The 11,226-nt window shown below is 35.2% G+C and overlaps 1 long non-coding RNA gene across 1 annotated transcript in view; it reads right to left on the bottom strand.

Annotated features, from left to right (window-relative positions):
* LOC135303316 (uncharacterized) overlaps positions 1-3,101 on the bottom strand; it is a 33,283-nt gene extending 30,182 nt beyond the window's left edge. Inside the window, exons 1-2 of the long non-coding RNA XR_010364782.1 lie at positions 2,972-3,101; positions 1,526-1,662 (exon numbers count right to left, since the gene is read on the bottom strand). This is a non-coding gene — a long non-coding RNA (uncharacterized LOC135303316). The remainder of the gene's footprint in view (positions 1-1,525; positions 1,663-2,971) is intronic.
* Positions 3,102-11,226: the final 8,125 nt, after the last annotated feature.

The raw sequence follows: 11,226 nt of genomic DNA on the forward strand, positions 1-11,226 counted from the left end.
CATAAAAACTTTATTTTCTTTTGCTGTCACTAGTGTACAGTAGAAGGTAATGCAGAATCTAATTGTTATGAAACTTAGAAAGTAGAATAGTTCTCAGAAGATTAACTAAAATCAATTAGCAGAGGGACTGAAGCCACCATTGGTTTTTGTTGCTCGCCCCCATGAATCCAGCCATTTTCATTCTAGGACATAGAGGGATTATTTTAATGGAAAAGAATAGCTGGCTTCTGAGCTTTGACTGCCAACAGGAGAGCCAGTTAATTTTGAAAGCCACAGAGGATTTTCTCATTTAAATATTTTTCTCTGAGGGAGGACAGAGAAATAACTGAAATATTTAGTATTTTAAAATTAAATTCTTCTAATATTAATAGGATTTTTGCTTTCATTTTTTACACTACAGAATTTCTTTGTTCATAATTTTGGAAAAGGTGTATAGAGATGAATGTTTTTATTCAAATACATTAGTTTCAATGCAAGCTGAGTAAAAAGTGATTGTAAAGTCAGTATTATGTGATGTTTTGCTGAGTTGGTAGCAATGAAAACCCATATTGCATTTGGTTAGTGTTCTGCTGTAAAATAAATTACAATTTAAGAGCTTATGGGATATAAGTAATCAAATCCACACATTTTTGTAGGACTTTTTCTTGAGAAGGATCCTAAGCTATGCCTTGTCTTAGCTGCCTCCAAACATGCTTTTATTTTCTTTACCCCTTTTTCATACCCTTTATCTCAGGTACTGGTTTTCTTTATGTCTTCTGAATAATGGAAAAAGTAAAGCCTAGCAAAATAGCAGCTTGCCTCATATCATAACAGTCACATTTTAGCTACTTTATATGTTTTAATTCGATTGCATTCTTGTTTTCTCTGTGGATTTAAGGTCACATCCAGTTTTTAGGAGCATAGGGAGGGCTTGTACATGAGAAGGCCATTAGTGTTATTTCCAATGCACCATCAGCCCACACAACATCCTGCATGATACTATAAATAACTTTTCTTGGACAGATATCACATATGTTGAGATACTGATTAAATTAATGCATTAACCCATTTCCCCATGGGTTTCCATGCACTCATTACAGAATAAGAACATCTTTCCACTCATTAGTTCATGTAAATTTTAAGACAAAAATTTATTATTTCTTTTGTTTGTTTTTTCCCCCTCTTTATTGGTTCATCTATGTTCTCTTGGAATGCAATATTTTTATTCCATTGATTTAGATTTAATGTTTAACAACAAATTTCTATTCTACTTCTTTTTATTAAGGATGGACACTAGAAAAATGTCTGCAAGAAGGATAGAAGTATTTCTCTGAGATTCAAATACCCTTATTTCCTTTACAATGAGACTACCCTGCAGTCCTTCCCACATCTCTTTCCATATTCTTTTTTGTGCAGATTAGTTTGGCTACTATTTTAACTTAAATATTTGGATGCAGGAAACTGAATTGCTACTCATATTATTTCCAAGGAGTAAAAAACAGCTGAACAGAAAGCAGCCGTGTTACTAAGACATTGAATTCGTTACCTGGGTACAGCTTCTCCTAGCTGCCCTCAAAGCTATTTTCAGCATCTCACAATACAAAGGAGGTTGAGCTGTGGCTGGAAACCTCTGTGCAGCCCTCTGGTCACTACATTCATCTGGCAGCTCCTGAACAGATACAGCTGAAAAGACAGGATGTAACAGATTTGGGAGTCACAATGACTTTAGTAAAGCCTCAAAAACTTCCTGACACACTTTGCCATATATAGAAATGATGCCCATCACTGTGTCATAAGAACGGTTGTGATATCTGTGATGGTATTGTTATACCTGTGAGATCAGTCTGGAGCAATGGCAGCCTTTAAGGATAAAAGAAAACTCCTAACACTCCAAGAATCCTAAGATATTGCTGACATCTATATTTTAAGCTCTTGTAAAATCAACTTCTGGCTTTGTAGACTCAATAATATGTGGTATAGGGACATAATACTAAATACAATGCTACTTTCATCTATTCTTGTATCATATACAAGTGTAAAATTTTTTAACAAAAAACTCGTTTTTCATTTGTGTGTACATATTTTCCTACCCCTAGGGCTTGTTTAAAATTCTCAGTGTTGTATTCATCTTGAAAAGAGCACCAAATTATGATGACAGCTTCTAAGCCAATACACAGAGCATGAATTTTCAGAATTCTGGTTATTTTTAAACAATTTCTTGTGATTTTTCAATGTTGGGTAAATAGATTTACAGGAGTTCAAAATCCTGCAAAGGAACACCACCTTGTGAAGGCAGGTATTTATGAATACAGCCTTGTTTAAATCCTGAACAGACAATTAGCACATAAATTGCTACTTGCATACTTTTTCTGTGACTTTAAATTTTATTGCTTTAATCCCATTTTGCAGACTATAAGAGGAAAGTAAAAACACCACTACTTCTGTACAATAAATGAATGGAAATTTTAGGTCAGCTTAATTCATTCCCTGTTAGAGAAAATTTAACACACAAAATTAAAAAGAAATATCTTTGAGATTGCACAGTTTGTTTTGATTTCTTTCTTGCATTTCTTCTGTCTGATTCTGCCTTGTCAATGATAAGCATTTTTCTCTCTGTCCTTCATACTCACAGTACATAGTAATCTTCTTCTAATTTCAGCTGTTACTGCAAGACAGAAATCAAAGCTGCTTTGCCATGTTTAAAATGCATTATTAATGGATACAGGTAGAAGAAAAATGTCTAGAGGGTATCAGCATTTTGACATCTATTTTCCTGTCCTCTGCCAGGAAAATGAATCAAAAATGTCTCAATCATCTAGAAGATGTTATCAAATTTCTATTACATGTGTTGGAACTCTTTGTATGATGTCACTAAGTGAAGAAATAAATCTATGTAAATGCATTTAAACAGCTCACAGATGCGTGCCACAATCTTACACTTCCTGGAGCTGTGTTGTCAAACCAAAAATATTAAGGATGCTGATAAACATACCTCAAGGTTGAAGATGTAGGAAAGGACACGCTGTTACTGTAGTGTGATAGAATGAGAATTGCCAGTTACTCCAGTTACTCCACAGAAAATAGTGCATCCCAGATTCAGTGATGGAACAGGAGCAAAATTGTTCTGTAGTAGAACAATCTGGCCTTTGTGTCTAGTTTTCAAAAATGCTTTATTTAGTCTTTCTTACAAAATCTGATATCGAATGACTGACATAAATTACTCCTCTTCCCTCAGAATCTTAACAAGCATTCAAGTCTTTCTGGTTTTAAAAATGAAAGAGAACAAATGATTGATCTTTATTATATGATTAATTCCTATAATAAAATATATCTGTCACTAATAGATCCAGGCATATATCACAAGTTTTACTTAGCCAAAGGTATTATTGGAACAGAAAAATTTGCTGTTGCAGTTTAGCTTAGGTAAACTTCCTCCAAAGTTATGATCTGAATTTTTAAATCAACCAAGTTTTTACTCTTCAGTTCACTAATGAGGGTTTTTTACAATTACGGAAAATATTCATGTTCATTCCTCTTAGTGTTCACCTATTTTATTTTCATTCAGAGGAAAGATAAAGACAAGCGGTGATAATCCAGTGCCTAAAATGCAGAAGCAGGAGTGGCAAATACAAACTTCTGCCCTTGTTTTAGCATTTCCAATGAATATTGCCCACCAACCACACCAGGGCAAACCACTTCTCTCTGCTGACAGTGTTACATGCACCCATTTGCTCACAGTTTTCTTCAGAAGGACTTTGGAGGTAGTGATTTGAGTGAAACATTTTGTGGAACAGGAGCTTGACCTCCCGTGCAGAGACGTTCCAGGAAAGGCGCTCATCCATCTGTCATGCTGCACTTCCTCTGCCTCTCGGTGGGAGCTCTGTCCACAGCCCTCAAACACTTCCATCTTTAAGACTGGGACTCAGCATCTCCTATAATATTCACCAGTATGACACTTAAATATTACAAAAGTGACCTTTTGAAGATATGTATTTTTCCACTGTGATTTGTGAGGGAATGGTTCTATTTAGAAACAAGTTTACATAACTGTTGTGGGCATGTGTTTCTTTATACTCTACTCATTTTTGTTAAGATGTTTTTATTGAGCATACCTAATCATATAAGCATATGAAAAGTTATTTTATCAAGGAATATGTCAGTGAGATATTTACAGCAGATTGTGACTACAGAACTAAGAAAACAAGACAGCTTATAAAGAAGGTAGAATAAAATACCATGTAAATTTATATAACTCTAGCTATATAAGAATGTAGATAAGAATTTTGCCTAATTTAGTTACAAAAAGAAAACTATGAACAGCTTCTGAACAGCACATCAACCATTTGCATTTGGTTATTAAGGAATAGGAAATCTAACTGTAACATATCAAGGAGCAGCATTGTCATGTGTTAGGTGTAGAGGTCAGGGAAAAGTCTCTTCTACTGAAGTGTTGCCAGCAGTTAAGTTTAGTCTTGTCTTTTACAGTTTCTAGAGGTTTACAAGGCAAGATAAATTTCATGAGAAAAAAACTGACTCTGAATCTCACTTTCTACTTAGTTTCAGAACCAAAGACTTTCAGCATGCTCAGCTTGAAAGACAAATTGAGCCCAACATTTTTGGTCAATGAGGTTCAAACTTACAAAGTACTTACATCTTCTCTCCCCAGACTGCCTAAAAACTGATTCTATTTACACTTCACTCCTGAATTCTGTTTCTCCCTCATGACTTCCTCAAGACTCCACAATCCAATTCAATTAGACTCAAAACTAAAGCCATGAAACTTTGGTCTGAACTAAATATCCTATGCTTTGAATCAGAGAAAAGAGCATTGCAGTGTCCTCTTATCCCAGACTGAAAACTAACTGTGGAGCGCTGCACAGATGTCTCAGAATCACAGATAAGAAAACAGTAGAGGAGCAATATTAAGTTGAATCTTGCCTTCAAGATAACTTCATACATATCTGTGTCATTTCTGAAAAATATTCACCTAATCTACTCTACACAAATTTTCACCAGCTAAAGCTTTTGCAGCCATTGCAAACTTCATTATGGTAGTCCCCACTGTTTCAGATTTATTTTTTTTTCCCCACGAGTCTCTAGCCTGGATCTTCCTTCCTGCAATTTAAGGCCACTCTTTCCTGGCCTGCTCAGCAGGGACAGGAGAGTAGATTATTAATCTTTGGCAGAAGGCAGCATATTTGAAGACTGTTACTATGTCTGCCCTATATTTTCTTTTTTGTAGGCTTAATAACCCCAGTGTGTTCTCTCCTCCTCCAAAAGTCATAAGTTTCAGATGTTTGATCAATCTTTTTGCTGTCCAAATGGTCCACTTCATTCTTGAATTGTGGTGCACAAAATGAACACAGTACGTCACCTGAGGCATGACCCATACTGGAAGCAGTAATTACTGTGTGTGTCTTGCAGTCTGTATGGCTGTTTATACATCCCAGTATGATGCTTTTTCACACAGCATGACATAGTTGACTGTAATGTGCGTGTCCTCCACAAAGATTTATTTGATAAGTTGCTCAGTAACATGTGCATACATACATATATTTGGCACCGAAGTTTCCAGAGGGTCTTTCAGGTTTTCAGTAGAAAACATACTGCTTATTGACTTAGCAAAAACAAATTAAAGTTTTATTAACTCCTGCACAACAGTATTACTATTCTAATTATGCAGGAGATTTGTTGATAGTCTGGTGTATTTTCTTCTAATTAATTACACACATTTTATTTTGTGAATATAGTTTGGCTTTTCTTGTAGCAGTAAAGCAATTTATGCAGCCTGAACATGGTATATATATGCACGGAATGAAAAACAAAATCATGAAGTCTTTTAAATTCAGGTCATATAATTTCCTGAAAAATATTATTTTCCTTTTTTTCTCTAGCTTCTCCTAGATTGCACTCAACTCCCATGCAGTTTATCAAGAGCAGAGAAGCAGCCTAAGCTGCACAGGGTCACTTTCAGGACCCTGTGCAGCTTAAGCTCCACCTGCATTTTCACTCTCAGTTACGGAATAAACCTTTCTCTTGTGGACCTAAGTGAGAAGTGCTGTCCTCAGCTGAGACACTCAAGATAACCAAGGATTTCCCAGAGCAGCTGCTTAAACCTCAGTTTACCAAAGAAGTGGTGTTAAGTGTCATAATCAAATTTATACCTCACAGGGATCTCTGGGGCTTTGTGTAGTGTCTCTCTCAGATGCATCACTCTCCTTGTCAGTAAGTATTTAAAAACACATTATATGTTTAAGAATATACATGTTCTTCTAGAAACATAGGAAGGAATATGCAGCAGATATTATTTCTCTTCTGAACTGTGCAAATTATCAGATTGAGGGGAAGTATGGGAATAAATCACACAGACTACATTTTCTTCATGGTGGAAAAAGCCCATTCTTTATTCACATAACTCCTTTTTACACAGTTTTACAGACCTTGTATGGGACTCTAATTGGCTAGTAGTTTTCTTGCCAATTACTTTTTTTGGTTAGTAACAAGTTGTTATTCTGTATTCATTGGTCACTCAAACTCTCGGTGTCTACACACAGGGACAGTTGCTTGTGAGAGATAGTTTCCATTTTTCTCTCTAACAGGGTAGAAACAGGTTATACAGGTGCAAGTTGTTTTTCACCCAGAATAGATTGTTATGCTAACAAACTGCTCACACCAGGATTTCTTTCACATGGGAACTTTCAAAATGCTAGCTTGACAAGGCCAGCCACTGATTACAGGAGAACAGGCTTGATTTTATGAAGCCTTTTTTTATGGTTTTTTTTTAATCTTACTGCAGCAGGGAAATATGAATTTAATGGTAACTTTTACTTTTTGTCTAGAATAGATAGCACTTCAACAGTGTGGACTTCAAGTTTCTATGTTTGATTGGAGCACAGGTAAGAAAGATACCCAAGATTGAAGTTTATGGAAGAAACATAGTGGTTTCCACACTGAGTTTGTTCTCTCTATTTCCAAGGAGAAAACAGGGAGGCTCTTAACTAATATCTTGCTTATTAATCTACATCTTTCTTTAGATTCTACATGTATTAATCAATGTTTGTATTGGGCCTCTTGCTCTCCCATCTAGGAAAGATCACACAGAGCAAGGAAAAGGTCATTGAGTTTGTCTGCCAGCTTTCCTCCTGGAAAGAAAACCTCTGCTCTGCAGAGAACACTGAAGCAATGCAGTACTTCAGCCCTGACTGTTAACAGGTTGAAGGGTATAGTGGTTACATTTTTTTCTCATTTTCTCTTGGCAACACTCTATGCTTTGCCAAAAATTTGTAGGTACTCAGTGCTTCACTGTTTTTTGTAGGAAAAGAAAAGCCAGTAGGATATACAATTTTTTTAGAAGAATGTAGTAATTAAAAATGTATTTTCCAGTTCAAATAATCATGGGATGGGGACATAAGGATAATCACATAGTGGTGTTCACACAAGTTCTTACAAGTAGTTACTGCTATGTGGACAGGTCTGCTCACCATTTTCTGTTCAGCCACTATTAAACTTCTGACTCAGTGTATGGCTGAAGATAAAAATAACTACCATAGTCTTTAAAGGCTTTCTTTGAAAAACTGTTCAGTGATAAATTGCTACAGGATTTCCAGGGCTCCCACCTGAGTGTTGGTGGATGAAGATGAGCTCATTTAGAAACAAGCTGGGCAGCCTTGTTTGACAGGAAAGTAGAGGACTCCTGTTCTAGAAAGAAGGTGGTTTCCATCTCCAGGGAAAACAGAAAGCTGTTTTTCAAAAGACTGCCTGAGAGAGGTGACTCAGTGATGCTAGTCCATGCAGCAGTTCAATGTCCCATTTATTTTTGTTAGTATTGATGTGGTACTCAGGGCAGTGTATCAATAGCTTTATTCTGCATTCAGTGCTGCAGAATTGTTAGCCCAAATCATCTAATTCCCGTTTTTTGTTTTCCTTTATTTTATTGCAACATTCAAATTTACAATAATGTAAGACATTAAACAGGTGTTCAAATGAGGGCAAAACAGTTTTTTGTTACTATTGCATGCTGAATGTATGAATAAATTAATAAATAATAAATAATAAATCAGTTAAGAATCACAAGCAGTCAAAAATCAGAACATCTCCCAGGGAAATGATATTTAAGATATTTTTCAGCAAAATACTTGAACACACATACTTCCTAAAATTCTTATTTAATTTGTTAGTTGAAGGCAAGAGCCTTGTGTGGTAAGAGTACTAGAAAAAGTGACTTGCCATGTGCAGAGCCAACCATCAGGAGATGGGGCAGTATACATGCTTTGTGGTATGATGGATAAATCTGGCAGCTTCAGGGAGTCTTGTGGAAGCTGTGTAAGTGTGCTGCTGTCCTTGAGGCTGCCTCTGCAGGCACAAGTGAGAAGGACAAGGTGTGGAGTGCCCTGGCTCCTGCTGCATCTGCATCCCCTCTGTGTCCATGTGGGAATGCATAGGAGAAGGAAGCACCACCCACTCTGTCTTCCTTCCAGAGCCACAGAATGGGTTCCAATTGCAATCTCAACATCACTGTCAGCATATTTTTTTCTTTTCACAATTAACATGTCTCCGAATTCCACCTTAATAAAATTAGTAAGTTAATTAATTTTCATCAAGTCACTGGACACTTATCTCTGCTAGCATAAATAAAGATTAATCAGCCATGAAAAGGTACTTTCAAACCACATGGCTTGTAAATGCAATAAATTTTTAATGTGAAGATGAAAGAACTGTACATACTGCTGACAATTCACTCCCTGGACCTTCTTCAATCCCTGCTTTAGTAATGATCTAAAACTCAATTTAAATCTATGCCTGGAAGTCTAGGCAGCTGATGTTCTTGAAGACTTTTATTACTATCTTTCTGAATAAAAGTAATTAATTTCTATTTCCTTCAAAACTGACAACTAGCATAGTTCTCTGCATCATTCTTCATCAAAATCCAATTTCACTCTGCTTTACAGAGGTCTGAATTTTTTCTATTGATTGGTAAATTAAACGAAAAATACTTCATTTCATAGCACAGTATGGAAAATATTAGTGGGAATGAAGTGCAGAATTTTATCAGTCATAGTTATTTACTTTTGTGTCTTCTATTATTTCATGTTTGTGTGGAGATATGCCATTTTGTTTTACTGTTCTTGTAAGATTTCAGAGTGAAAACTGTATATCAGGGCAATAAACCCCACTGAGAATATTCAGTGTGGAAACATTTTAAACAGAAAAAGAATTGGAATCTTATTCAGGGATCTGAATAGTATTGCTTACATCACAGATTGACGGCCTGTGGATGATCAGTACAATATAAATAACAACAGAAGAAAATATGTCATTTGCATTTGTAATATGAAACCCATTCTCATATGAAATCTCATTTTTCTTCAAAGCTCAGAGAGTTCCAAATCACCATTTTCAGTCGAGGTCATTGATGGTATTTTTGTTTTCAAAGATACATTTTAGCTTATTTTTCATGCAGAGTGATAGTCTAATGTCTTTTAGATAGGCAAATTTATTAATTTAAATGAACATTTTTACTTATAAGTTTATTTATAATAAATATTTAACATATATGTATTTTATCAATTTACATGGCTAACAGCTTACTGTCTTAGCAATTAGGAAGAACAAAATGAATTTTTACCAATGGCAATGTCCAGTCATTGCAACAGGACTGGTGCTAAGGCTTGCATTTCTGTTTTTTTAGGTGGTTGATGAACAGTTCCTCACTGAAAGATTTAATGTTGTTAGTATTCATTTAGGCATTGCAGGTATAATTCAGCTCTACTAACTCTAGCTGTGTAAGCAGTATACAGCTAATATTATGTCTGACATTTTCTTTTTAGTCAATGCAGACTGACAGGTATGCTCAAATGGATCTTTCAATTTTAATTACTTATTTAACATGAATAGGGTTAAGCCTATGGAAGCAAATTTTTTGCAGTGCTTAGTCAGAGATAAAATTAGTTCAGGAGAATCTTGTGTATCTTTGTTGTCCCATTAGAAGATCCACTGTATCAGATCTGGCATTAAAATTTTGTCAGCCATTCCTTTGAACACTAATAATTACAATCAACTAAAGATTTTAATAACATCTTGTTATCTTCACGATAACAAGATCTAGACCTCAAACAGTAGTCTATTTTCCACTTAAGGGAAAAAACTATGAATTCAAACAGGAAATGTCAGAAACATTATTAGTAGAAATATTTCACACAAGACATGGGACAAAATAGAAAGTGTCAGCTGTAATGGGATTTATCTTGCAGTAGCTTGATTAATTAAAAGTGATTTGAGATTGTGGAAGATAGATGGGCATTGCCAACAAGAGCAGTTGTGGTAGTTCTAGATGTGATTTTTGGCTGCATAAGAATTGATTTTTTTTTTTCGATGTTTAATTCTATTCCTGAAAACTAGGTTGGAAATGATTTATACTACAGTATTAGATTCAGAGTTAATGAAGCTGAAGAGGCATAACCTGGTTTTCAGAATTTCTTCCAGCAGACATGGACAATTTGTCTTATGAAATATTCAAGCATTTAAACGACAAATGTTTGAAGGTAATTATTAAATTGAAATTGTTTAATTTCATTTAGGAATAAATGTTGGATCTCAGCCTTTGGGATAAATACAGAAGAGAATATGTATCTACTGCTACTCATTTGATTATTCCCATAGTTTTTATTTATCAAACTACTCAGACAAGTAATCTAAATCTAAAATCATTGTTTTATCTACATTACCTGAAATTATTTTGACTTATATAGATGAGCACCTTTAAAAAGAATGAAAACTTTGTAAACAAAAAGCATGAGGCAGCTCAGGCCTGTGATCTTTTAAATGCTGTTTGGGCCTTATATGTCTTTTGGCAATGTAGGCCTTATGTTGCTTCTTTCATTCTGCAACTTCACTTTTGATAATCAATTATTTTTGGTTTCTGAAGAAAAATCCTTTTCTGTCAGTTTTGTGTCACCTGGAGGATTGAGAATTTATAAGCAGGTGAAGGATAGCCAGGGAAAATTCATGTGACTATAAAAAAATAAAACTGACAAAATCTTTCCTAAATGAAATGCAGGAGTTTTGTTTTGTGTTGAAAAAATAACATTTCTGTTTGATAGCTGGTCTTTCATTGTGATATGAATGGATTGCACCAGTGTGTTTTCCAGCAGAAAGTTATGGTTTATCATAAAATGCACCAACAACACAGTTCCTTTGATGTCTCTGTAGTCTGCCTCCTGAATATACTGTCATGGGCAGCATGCAGTA

Source organism: Passer domesticus, chromosome 6 (genome assembly GCF_036417665.1).
Source record: "Passer domesticus isolate bPasDom1 chromosome 6, bPasDom1.hap1, whole genome shotgun sequence".
NCBI lineage: Eukaryota > Metazoa > Chordata > Aves > Passeriformes > Passeridae > Passer > Passer domesticus.